The following is a 13,225-nucleotide window of genomic DNA, read 5'->3' on the forward strand; positions in this document are numbered from 1 at the left end:
GAGGGAAGACAGAGACTGACGGGGTGATACCGCAACAGGGCAGGCTGACCTGCGGAGGTGTTCTCAGACGTCTCCTCTGGCTTCTTCGGTGGCTGGACCTCGTCCACCAGAGTGGTCAGCATATGCTGAGCTCTCAGCATCTCCTCTGGCTTCTTCGGCGCCGGGATCTGCTTCGCGGCCGGTGCTGTCTCCTTTGCAGGCTTCTCTGGCGTCTTGACCTCGTCTACCAGAGCGGTGGCCTCTCTCACAAGCGCAGACCTGATCTCCACCATCTCATTCAGGGTCCCGAGCAGTAACGGCACCGAAGACGAGAGCGGTGGCCGACATGACTGATCCTCACGATGGAGGATTAATCACTGTCAAATACGCCTAAGAGAGATCTAGAGTCCATACTGGCGTGTGTGTGTTGTGTGAATCTCCAAATCATCGAAGCCCTCGCCTACGCCTCCGTTTCGTCGAAGTCGAACGTGTCGCGTTTTATAATGGCAAAAATCTCCCTCGACGCTGAGAACCCAGGTGTGTGCCTGCGCACACTCTCCTTTTGCTTTCCTTGACCCTTTCCCTTTACCTCTGAAAGAATCAAAGAACTGAAACGGAACTCCCTCTCTGCCTCATGGTCTCTGCGGCGGTGGAATCCGATCCACGCATCTTCGCTCAGACTTGGTGGTGTGCCTCGGTGACCTGGTGACGGCCAACAACCTCCCAGTCCCAAACGCGAGCCTGTACTGGGACCGCGCCGTCTCCGCCGCCCGAGGCCGGGGTGTGCCGTGGGCGACGGTATTCGGCAACCACGACGACATGGCCTTCGAGAGGCCGCCCGAGTGGTTCTCCCCCGACGGCGTCCCGCCGCGGCGCTCAGCTCGATGGTCTCCTCCCCGGCGTCCAACTCGACGGCCGCCGCCGCGGTTACTGACGGCCACGCTCTCCACAGGATCTCTCCGCAGCCGCAGTACGGAGGCACTCCGCTCAGCTCGACCCCCAAGCTCAACCTGTTACACCAAACTCGACCATAGTTCCACCACTTCCCGCCGCCGCAGGTCGGCGGCGTCGCGCCCGGTGGCCTGCCAATCCGGGAGAACCTGATGCCGATGGGCCATCTAGACCAGTTCCTCGCTGACCCAGGCTTTGCCGAGCGCGCGGCGCGGCTGTCCGGTTTCGACGGCTGCCCCGGTGGAAGTGGCTATGGCGGCGGCGGCGACGTCCCGGGACAGTTTGGCCTCCCGAACGCCGGCCCCATCAGCCATTGAAGGAGCTGGAGCTCGGGAACGGCCGTGACGAGTCGTCGGTGTCCGATCCGGCGTCCGCCAGCACGGAGATGGTGCTCAACAAGGGGCCTTCCGACGGTAATGCCAAGAAACGAAAGGCTAGCGGGGAGGGCAAAGGCAAGGACAGCCCCAGGTCCGCCGCTGCCGGCGCCGCCAAGGTACGCGCGCACACAATTGCGTTGCTTTGATTCCCCCGATTCCCCACGCGGTTCAGGTTTGGCGCAAAAGGCTACATTCTGGGCGCGTTTTTTTACATGAGGAGTCGAGTGGGAAGCGGTGCCGATCGGCGGACGAGAGCAGTGGCGCGGAGGACAACAACCCCACCCCCAAGGGCAAGGCCACGCAGAGCAGTAGCGAGAATGGTGGTGGCAAGAAGCAGTAGAGGAAGGAGAGCGCGACGAAGCCCCTCGCCGAGGCGCCCAAGGACTACATCCATGTCCGAGCGCGGCGCGGCGAGGCGACGGACAACCACAGCCTCGCGGAGAGGGTATGTTTCCCTTGCAGCTCTGTTGCACTGTTGTTTCTTGCCATCGTCATCCTTGCTGGGTGCAGAGATTCGTGTGCTGAGTTTTTCTTTTCTCTCGCTTCTTATGGTCAATCTCTCGCTTCTTGTGGTCAATTCAGGTGAGAAGGGAGAAGATCAGCCAGCGGATGAAGCTGCTGCAGGATCTCGTGCTGGGTTGCAACAAGGTACTAACCGAGAAGACACTCAATCACTCACTCAATTGACATCAGAGGGAGAAGATCAGCCAGCGGATGAAGCTGCTGCAGGATCTCGTGTCGGGTTGCAACAAGGTACTAACCGAGAAGACACTCAATCACTCACTCGATCGACATCAGGCACCTGCTCCTGCTGTCACTCGGGTACGTAGTTTGTTGTGCCTAGGTCTGAATTCAGGGGAAATGTTTCTCGTTTCAGGTGGTGGGCAAGGCAGTGATGCTGGACGAAATCATAAACTATGTGCAGTGGGTGACGGTGTTCGGCAACCACGACGACATGGCCTTCGAGAGGCCGCCCGAGTGGTTCTCCCCCGACGGCGTCCTGCCGCTGCACTAGCCACCGGATCCAGGATTAGGGTGCGTCTTCCAGGGGACTCCTCGGACGGACCTCATGGCGGCGGAGACCGGTGCGAACCGGCTGCTGTCCTACTTGTCCAGCGGGCCTAGGGAGCTGTGGCCCGGCGTCTCCAACTACATCCAGCAACTGGTTCTATCGTCGTGGTCCTCTCTGCTATCATCTGGTAGTCGTATGCCCCCAGTGGCTCACCTGTTCGGCTGCTCGGCTGGCAACTTTTCTAACCTCGCGTTATCGTGATCAGGGTGGAACGACCACCGGGCTGACAGTGACTAATTTTGGTGCTGACAGTGACGGCGCAACATGAACCAGCTGTGCGGCGCGGTACACCTGCACCATGGATCGGTCTTGTTCGCTGATTATAGTGTATGAAAGATGCCTCATTGCTAACGCAATTGTCTTGGCCGGTTTGATCCAACGAGGCATATATATTCTCCCCAATGATCTTCCATGCTTCCCAGAACTTGTAGGCCACGGATGACGACCAGTCAAACTAATCAGTAACAAAAAAAGTTCGGAAGCGACGGTGTTAAGAATCCAGAAGAGAATCAGATGCGGTATTGTTCAGAATAAATACACTACCAAACCTCCTGAATCAACCAGCGTATGACTACCAGATTTTCGGGACAAGCAAACATTTATATAGGCTCAATCTGAAGTGTCATTAAACAAATCATCAAGAGCAGCAACACACAAACTAGCACACAAACTGCTAGGTTGCACATGGTCACGAACACACAACACCGGAAACGAGTCATTTTAATACATATTTTACTGCCTGCACACTGAACCATCGTCAGCATGAAGGTGTCGCTCAGAATCTAGACCATGTGTGTACACATCGCATTTCATAGGATGACTGTTCACTGCTTTTGAGCCCAAGGTAGCACCAATCATAAACCACAGTTGCTCTCAGAGATACAGGCGCATCTTATTCTCTTGTAGTATCACAATTACAGATTGAATAACTGGATCACAATAAAGAGAGCTCACAAGTTGGATAACTGAGATATAGTACTAGACCACAACACTTGGTTACCCATTGCCGGTTATGCCATGTCAGACAATCCACATGAGAAAAATACTGATTTCGACTCAACTGTGCAGGCCCGCCTGGCACAACCACTACCAGATGCTCTAAGCAAGGGTGTAGTATTCCCTCTCGTGCTGGTCAGGGTCAAGAGCAACAAGGACATAGATTACGTAGATGATTCCGGGGACGTAGCCAAGGATTGTGAGCAGCAGGCAGATGCAGAACTCTATCTGTTAAGAAGATAGAGTTCTCTTGCACCAACTTGAAGTACATGCTTCCGATAGTGTTAAGCGTGTGATTCACACAAACATGTGAAGAGATTATACCTGAACCAGTTTATCTTATAGTGCCATGTAATTGCCTTGTGTGTCCCACAAAACAGAGCTGTCCATGGGCGAAAAGTAGAATAAGAGGTGCTACTGTAGCATTATGATACCACTGTTTGATGTTTTGAAAACTTCTAAGTCAACTCTCTCGAGTTTGGAACGATTTAACTTGTGTGCTTTGTACTGATGGCCAAAGTATGCATATGCCGTGTTTGCTGAATTTTTGTCCCCAAGCCCCAATGGGACCATTGTGACCGCATTAGAAGGCAGTACATGTATTCAACAGAACATGTGAAGAATGGGTATTGTTTGCAGAAATTCGATAGCCATGCCTAGACTTGCTATGCATTGCCACTGTATTTGGCATGCCTAGAACTGCTACACAAAACATGTTATATATTTTGTCTAAAAATACTATATCCTTGATATGCTTGCTTGATCTATATTGTTTCTGCTCTTCTATTCTTGTGTGGGTTTATCAAGAATGAGGCAATTAGATAAGGATATATGTTTTGTCATTATTGTCCGATACTTTGTCAATATTAGAAGGCAGTACACGTATTAAACAGAACCATTGTTTTGGTTATTATGATCTGTTGGGGACTTGTTCTCAAATGCTATGAATTAAAAACAAGGCAACACAAAAGGGGTTAAAGATTAATGCCCTTCGTCCTTCTAAGCATTATTTCCCTTAGGACATAACGATCTTCGGACGAAGGTCATGAAGGACGTACCTTCATCATCATAGTTCATATTGATGAAAGACGAAGCATATGTAACATGAGAAATAACATGAATAATTATATGACATTATTTATATATCTTTATTATATTATCACGAATGAATAAAAACAACATTGAATTACATTTGTACCTTCGACTTGACAGAAGGCAAAAGTAAGAGTGTGACGCACGGGCGAATACAAGTCAGCGTGAACAGTACGGGGGTACTGTTCACCTATTTATAGGCACGATCAAAATTACATTTATGTCCTTTACAACTAGTTACAATCATGACACAAATTATCATGGGCCGATCGGTCTTTTCATCTTAAAGTCGGTGCAACCCTTCGTCTCAGGACGTGTCGCTATGCCGAAGCTCCCTGGATGGTAGCTTCGGCGTAACTTCTGTGCTGATCTTCTGAAGGTGTTTCTTCTTACAGGACCTTCGGCGACGAAGTAGACCCCTAATAGTAGCCCCTTCGTGGTGCTAGATCATTTTTCGTAACGAGCTTGATCCGTGAAAAAATCTCCAAGGCTTCGCAATGCCGAAGGTCCGAAAAACACCTTCCCTGAGCTCGTTGCCGAGAAATGATTAAAATATTCCGAACGCGAGGTGGCCCATCATGCGGCGGATACGCGCGATCTGGCGATTCACCTCCCACGCACTGAGTGGTCCACCGTTCAGTGGGTGCGGGTAACTGTTCAGCGGGTGCGGGCAACTTGATGATTCACCTTCACACCTGCAGCACTATATAAACAGACGGGTAGGTGTGAAGTTACCACTTCATTCATTGCCATTGCACTGTTGTGCTGCTGAAAAATTTAACCATAACCGAAGCTTTTTCACTATGTTCTCAAGCGAAGCATCATTTTAATTTAGCTTCGGTAAAATAAAAAGCTTCATCAAAACTATAAAAGTCACTAGCTTCGTAAAAACTCGTAAGAGATTCAACATCAGATGGCCAGAGTACGCTCAACTGCAAGGGTTACCCATGAAGGAGAGGAAGCCGAAGCCACCGAGACAGCCTCGATTTCCAAAGTTATGAGGCAATCGGGATTGGTTGTGACAGAGGGGGCTATTGACGAAGATGCACATACTGCTGACGCTGAAGAAGCTGATATTGAGGAAGAAAATGCTTATGAAGAGGAAGACTATAACACTCTAATCCCAGCAAAGCCCAGCCACTTAGATTTAGAAAAATCTAATGTCTCTGAGGCCAATGTGCCCATGATGATGAAGCTCGGTTACTTCGGGGAGACAGAGAAGAAGCCTTTTCGTTTTGCCAGCGAAGAAACCACCCCAGAGCCAAAAAATGACGAAGTAGTAGTTTTCAAAAGCTTTTTCAAAGCTGGATTGCGGTTTCCGCTTCATGAGATGATTGGGGGAGTTTTGGATAATTATGAAATTTATCTTCATCAGCTGACTCCTAATGCTATCGTTAGGCTCAGTATCTTCATTTGGGCCCTTCGAAGCCAGGGAATGGACCCAAATGCTGAAGCTTTCTGTCGAGTGCATGAGCTACATTATCAAACGAAGGCCACAGAAGATGGGCTTCATGAGAATTTTGGCTGTTATAACTTCGCGTACCGCAAGGATATGAAGGCCCCGGTGCTTAGCTACCGCACCAAGTGGTCAACCTGCTGGAAAAGCGAGTGGTTCTATATCAAGGCCGATGAGAAGAAGAGGGAGAAATTGAAGACGCTGGTAATGAGCCCGCTGAGTTTAAGCTTCGGGCTAACCAGGCCTCTGTGCCGCATGTCATCGGGGTCACCATGCCAATAGGCTGTAGCAGAATTCCGAGTTGTGACTGAGCAGATCGGCACTAGAGATATGGTGCAAGAATACTTAGCCAAAGGGGTATTTCCGACGTTGAGTGAATGGAATATGCCGAAGCTGAAGGGAGCAAAGGAAAAGAATGAACTTGTTCGATTACCCTATCACTTCAAGTTCAAGAAACAATTCAAAGAGCCTTGCCAAGAGTGGCTAGAAATGATTGAGGATATGTGCAACGAAATTTTGGGCAACTATACTAAAAAAGAAGATCAACTGATGACTGTGATCTTCGACACCCGACCAAAACGAAGGCTGAATCATGTAATGGATGCCCTGAACTTTGAATACCCTGACTATGAATGACTAAGCAAGGGTGCCGAAGGGTCCAAGAGAAAGAGGGTTGTTAGTGTTATGAACAGACAGGCTGCTAGGATGATAAAAGAAGTGAAAAAACTTTGAAAAACAAAAAATCCAGCCCTGAGCCGAAGGTGACAACCTCGAAGAAGAGAAAAACTACAACTCCAGAGCCGAAGGTGGCTGAGATAGAAGAGGGAGCTCCTTCGACACATTCTGCTGCCGAAGTGGAAGAAATTTTAAAGGTAATGACCGAATCCTTACCTATCAAGCTGCTAAGTCCACTGGGGCCGAAACTGACGAAGCTTTTACAGAAGAAGGACGCACCTTCGGCAGTGAAGAAGGTGGTTGGGCCAAAAAAGTGGAGGATTGTTACTGTTATAGAAGCTATTGAAGAAACGCCACCGCCGGCCTCAGGGTCAAAAATAACACTAGCTGCCGAAGCTGCTGCTTCTGCCGAAGCTGCAACTGCTGAAGCTACCAACCTAGAAAGTACATTATCTGGTATCGATAAGGTACTCTTGGATTTGGCTGCAGAGGAGATTGTTGCTGCTGCAGAAGAAGCCGCTGCAGCTGCCGAAGAAACCCTGGCCACAGTGCCTGAAAAAGGGAAGGAAATTGCTGAAGATATTTTAGAGGAAAAAGGCTTCAATTTTCAAAATATAATCGGTCAAGAATTATCCAAGGCTGAAAAAGAGGAGCTGCAGGAGAATGCCATATCCTGTGGCTACCAGCCAAGAGCGATGCTCTTTGGCGGAATTAACGAAGAAGCCTTAGGATGTATTCGAGATCGAACTAGAGCAAAAATTATCAGCACTCTGTCGAAGAGTGTTGGTTTTCCGATGCTTGAAGCCGACATCAGTCGCTACCGACGACAACATATCGCCGGCAGCTTATTCTATTCTAATTTCAAGGTAAAATTTTTCCCTTGGCTTTTCATTGTTTTACGATGAAGGTGTTTGCTGATGAAGGTTATTTTGCACAGAGTATGCTACTAAGTAAAGCTTTGAGGATGCAACAAGACCTCAAAGATAAGAAAAATGAGGTTATATTTGAGGGCTTGGAGAACAAAATCAAAGATCATGAAGCTGCTCTTGAAAAGAAAGATTTTGTTCTTCAAACAATGGAGGGTTCACTGGCGGAATCCCAAGCTGAAATTGCCAGATTAAAAAGTGAACTCCTCCTGAAGTCAGAAAGCTTCGAGCAAGAAAAGAAGAATTTTGATACGAAGCTTGAAGCTGAAGTCGAAAAGAGTTTGAATTTGCAAAAATCCTTGAAGGAGCTTCAGGACAAATGCTTAAACTTCGGCAACCGGTGTGTGCAACGGCTGAAGCAGGTCTTCAACCCAGTTGGAGCCAGTTCTGAAAAATTTGAACCTTCGGTTGAAGACCTGTCAAGCACCTTCGAACATATTGAGGGCGAAGTTGATGCGCTTGACGAAGTTATAGCTGGGCACGGTGACTTCTGTGCCCTGCTAGCTTCTTGCGGCACAACTGTTGCTTTCATGAAGACTGGTTGCACGCATGGGAAGGTCGTAAATAGGCCAAACTTCAGCCTATCACTAGCGGATTTAACTGACATCCCCAGCCTGACCCGAAGTATTGGAAATAGATTTATAACACAAATCTGGACGAAGGGTGGGCGAAACTTAGCTGGTGACGAAGCTCGAAGTCATCTCAAGTCGGTAATAAACTTGTACCTATTGCTTACCTTCTCCTGAGATTTCTATTTACCTTATACCGCTTTTTTATGTACAGGATGACGAAGCCGAAGATCAATGATCCGAAGCTTGACGGATAATGATGAAGCTGCTGCAAAAAGCTCTAGAGAAATTTTGAATTAACTTTGTAAAAGATATTGTAATTTAGGAATCAAACACTGCTCTGTAAATTTGTCCATACTTTGTAATATATTTTTACCTTTCCATCTATGTATGAACTGCTTTGATGTGGACAAAACTTATATTTTTTTGAGACGAAGGCGAAAAACACCTTCCCTTCTTTTCGTACACAATGAAGCATAACTCTGCTTTTTTTATACTCATCGAAGCCTTGTCATCAGAGCCGAAGCATCTGTTTGTACTCTATGTTATGATGATGATGACCCTATGAATGTCTAAATGAATGTGTATGATTGCAATGAATGATGTGATGTAACGTGCAAATGAATGTCCAAACACACGCTTACGAAGCCACACCCACACCTAGACTCTGCATCCCCTTAGGAACAATTTTGGAGTCTTCTTCACCGTTTATTTTTCGGTGTTCACCGTTTATTTTTCGGTGTAAGTTCTGCATCCCCTTAGGAACGACTTTGGAACTTCTTCGCCTTCTATTTCGGTGGTATAAGTTCTGCATCCCCTTAGGAACGACTTTTGAACTTCTTCGCCTTATATTTTGGCGGTATTTGGCTCTGCATTCCCTTAGGAACGACTTTTGAGCAGAAAACTTACGCTGCGCTCCCTTAGGAACGACTTTTTTGTAGCTTCGTTGTGCTCTACATCCCTTGGGGATGACTTTTGAGCTTCTCCCTATTTTTTTTCTTTTCTCTGCACTCGATGGTGCATGTTTAGATTTTACATTTTACATTCTTTTAGGGGATTTGCTCTCGTGGAGCTAAATAAGAAATGAAAAATTAAAAACTATGGCCCCATTAAAAACCTTTCTCCCCCTTTGGAAAGGAAAAGGGTGCCATAGAAAAAATGAAAAAAAGATTACATCAAATTACACATAATATCGTTGAAGCTCATCCGCATTCCAAGATCTAGGAATGTCGTTGCCGTCCATATCCTTCAATCTGTAAGAACCAGGCCTCGACGAATATACCACCAAAAAAGGTCCTTCCCACTTCAGCTGCAATTTTCCTACCGTATCCGGATTGGCCACTCTTCGAAGCACCAAATGCCCTGGCTTAATATTTTTCAACTGAACTTTTCTGTCACGCCATTTTATTGTTTCAGCTTGGTATTTATTGATATTCTCCACAACCTGAAGTCTGGTCCCTTCTATAGTATCTTTTGCTACGTGATAATCAGCTTCGTCTTCTGCCAAAGCTGCTGTTCTTATTGACCCCGCTTTAGCTTCTTCTAGGGTTATAGCTTCGTCACCAAATAATAATTTAAACGGTGTAAAACCTGTTGATCTTGATATGATTGTATTGTGGCTCCACACCACTTTAATCAACTCATCTGGCCACTTTCCTCTGGGCTGATTGAAGATTAGTTTCATTATTCCCGTCATTATAATGCCATTTGCTCTTTCGACCAGCCCGTTTGACTCCGGATGCCTAACTGATGCAAAATGAATCTTCATGCCAATCTGATCACAGAATTTCTTGAAAGTTTCGGCATCAAAGTTCCATTGTCCACAGTTATAGCCTTCGGTACGCCGAAGCGACAAACAATATTTTGCCAGAAGAATTTCTAGACTGTAACCGAAGTTATTGTAGCCAAAGGCTTCGCTTCAATCAACTTAGAAAAATATTCTACAGCCACCACAACATATCTCAAATTGCCTTGCGCTGGTGGAAGTGGGCCTAACAAATCTAGGCCCCATCTTTGCAACGGCTAGGTGGGCTGTATTAGCTGAGTGAGAGATGAAGGTTGTTTCTGGTCTCTTGCACATTTTTGACAATTTTCACATTTTTGAACTAGCTCTTCTGCATCCGAAGCTGCCTTCGGCCAGTAAAATCCTTGTCTAAACACTTCTCCTAGCAAGGGCCTAGACCCAATATGAGATCCACACAGACCTGCATGTGTCTCCTTCATTAATTCAATACCTTCAGTTCTTGATAAACACTTGAGAAGTGGAGAACAGACTCCATGTTTATATAATTCCCCTTCTATTATTACGTACGGTCTTGTCCATGCTTCCATTCTCTTATTATAAGCTTCGTCATCCGAAAGACAATTACCTTGGAGGAAAGATATAATTTTAGTCCTCCAATCTTCACTATGTACTGGAGAAATAGCAAGCACTGCTCTCTCCATGAGTTCAACCGAAGGTGCCTTTATTGTTTCAACAAATACTTCCGAAGGTAGAGGGAGCCCCTGAGCCGCTGATTTGGCTAGCAGATCTGCATGCTCATTTCACCTCTTGGAATATTCTTGATAGAAAAACCTTCGAAAGAAGCCTCCAACCTTGGAACTGTATCCAGATATTTTTCAAGCTTCGGGTCTCTTGCCTTGCTACTTTTGTCTACATGGCCAGAAATGACTTAAGAATCAGTTTTCAGGATGGCCCTTCTTATTCCCATTGCCCTTAACTTCTGAAGCCCCAACAGAAGTGCTTCGTATTCAGCAATATTATTTGTACAACTAAAGTCAAGCTTGGCTGCATAACATGTTCTAACTTTCAAAGGTGCTACTAGGACAGCAGCCGCTCCTGCACTGAAGGTTCCCCAAGAACCATCGCAGAACACCGTCCAAGCTTCGGCGTCTTTGTTTATTTCTTCTTCCTGAGCCCCTGGCGTCCAGTCAGCGATGAAGTCTGCTAACGCCTGAGACTGAATTGAGGATAGATCTATGCACATAGTCAATGGTGAATTCGTTAAACTCTGCAGCCCATTTTTCAATCCTTCCAGTAGCTTCTCTGTTCCTCATTATGTCCTTCAGAGGCTGTGACGAAGGAACAATTATGTGATATGCTTGAAAATAATGCCGAAGCTTTCTGGAGGCCATTAACACAGCATACAACACCTTCTCCAATTCTGTATAATTTTTCTTTGACATACTTAAAACTTTGGAGGCGAAGTACACTGGAGCTTGCTTTTTGACTTGGCCATCTAGCTTCTCCTGTACAAGCGCCACACTCACTGCAGAGTGAGAAGCTGCCACATATAAGAGCAATGGAGCCCCTGGCGAAGGTGGAGTTAGTGTTCTTAAATCAATCAAGTATTGCTTCAATTCTTCGAAGGCTTTTTGCTGAGCCGGGCCCCATTGAAAAAACTTCGGCTGACTTCAGTATTTCAAAAAATGGCAGATTTTTTTCTGCTGATCTAGTTATGAATCTATTTAATGATGCCAGTCTACCTGCCAGTCGTTGGGCCCCTTTCTTTGTGCTTAGCGTCTCCATCCGAAGGATAGCTTCAATATTGCTTGTGTTGGCTTCAATTCCCTTCATTGATACTAAATAGCCAAGGAACTTGCCCTTCTTTACCCCAAAAACACATTTTTCTAGATTTAACTTCAGGCCAGCTTGCCTGAAATTGGCAAATGTCTCTTGCAAATCAGCAATGTGATTTTCTTGCTTCGTGCTTTTTATTATGATATCATCAACATAGGTCAGTACATTCCTGCCTATTTGAGAATGAAGGACCCTGACCGTCATTCTACTGAAGCTTCCTCCAGCATTTTTGAGCCCCTCAGGCATCCGAAGATAGCAATATGTGCCACTGGGGGTTATGAAGCTAGTATTCGTCTTATCTTCCTTCTTCATCCAAATTTGGTGGTAGCTTGAGTAACAGTCTAGTAGACTCATGAGTTCTGAAGAAGCTGCTGCATCTACTAGAGAGTCTATTCTTGGTAATGGGAACTCGTCCTTTGGACAAGCCTTGTTAAGATCTGTAAAATCAATGCACATTCTCCATTTACCATTGACCTTCTTCACCATAACAGTGTTGGCTAGCCACTCTAGGTATTTCACCTCTCTGATAACACCAGCACTAAGAAGTCTCTTCACTTCGTTCCGAGCACCTTCAGCTTTATCTTCATACATTTTCCGAAGCCTTTGCTTTCTTGGCCTGAAGGATGGATCCACATTGAGTGAATGTTCAATGACATCTCTGTTGACACCACAGAGATCATTGGCTGACCAAGCAAAGACATCTTTGTTGTTGAATAAGAATCTTAGCAAAGTCTTCTCTTGCTCTTCAGATAGCTGAGACCCCAGCAATACCCTTTGCTCTGCTATGTCTTCACATAGGAGCATAGGCTTCGGCTGATCCGCCGAAGCGGCCTTCTCTCTTTTGTATTTATACTGCTCACAGGCTTTGGCTCCATCTATATTATGGATTGCCTTTGAATCTGTCCAGTTTCCTTCGGCCTTTCTGGCAGCTTCTTGACTCCCATGAACAGCAATGGGCCCTTGTTCCGAAGGTATCTTCATGCATAAATATGCTGGATGAAGTATTGCTTCGAAAGCATTAAGTGTCCCTCGACCAATGATTGCATTATAGGGATACTTCATATCAACAATGTCAAATACAACCTGTTCAGTCCTTGTGTTATGAACAAAGCCGAAGGTCACTGGCATTGTGATTTTGCCGAGTGCTACAATCTGCCTTCCTCCGAAGCCACAAAGAGGGTGTGTAGCATCATGAATCTTATCCTCTGGTTCTTGCATCTGTCTGAAGGCCTTAACAAATATGATATCCGCTGCGCTGCCTGTATCAACCAGAACATTATGGACCAGAAATCCCTTAATGACACAAGATATGACCATAGCATCATAGTGAGGGTAATCTTTGAGCTGAAGGTCCTCCTGGGAGAAGGTGATTGGGATGTGGGACCATTTTGATTTGATGAAGGGTCCCTGCACCCCAACATGCTGTACCCTTCTCTGTGCTTCCTTCTTCTGCTTCTTGTTAGCCGGCTCTGAACCTGAGCCGCCTGTTATCAGAAGCACCAGCTTCGTAGCCGAAGGTGCTTCGGCTTGGTTGTAGAACGAAGCCATCAAC

The 13,225-nt window shown here is 46.4% G+C and overlaps 1 pseudogene; it reads left to right on the forward strand.

Moving 5' to 3' along the window:
- The first annotated feature begins 482 nt into the window (after positions 1-482).
- Positions 483-2,322, forward strand: LOC103633815 (transcription factor bHLH78-like; annotated as a pseudogene).
- Positions 2,323-13,225: the final 10,903 nt, after the last annotated feature.

This window comes from Zea mays, chromosome 7 (genome assembly GCF_902167145.1).
Source record: "Zea mays cultivar B73 chromosome 7, Zm-B73-REFERENCE-NAM-5.0, whole genome shotgun sequence".
NCBI lineage: Eukaryota > Viridiplantae > Streptophyta > Magnoliopsida > Poales > Poaceae > Zea > Zea mays.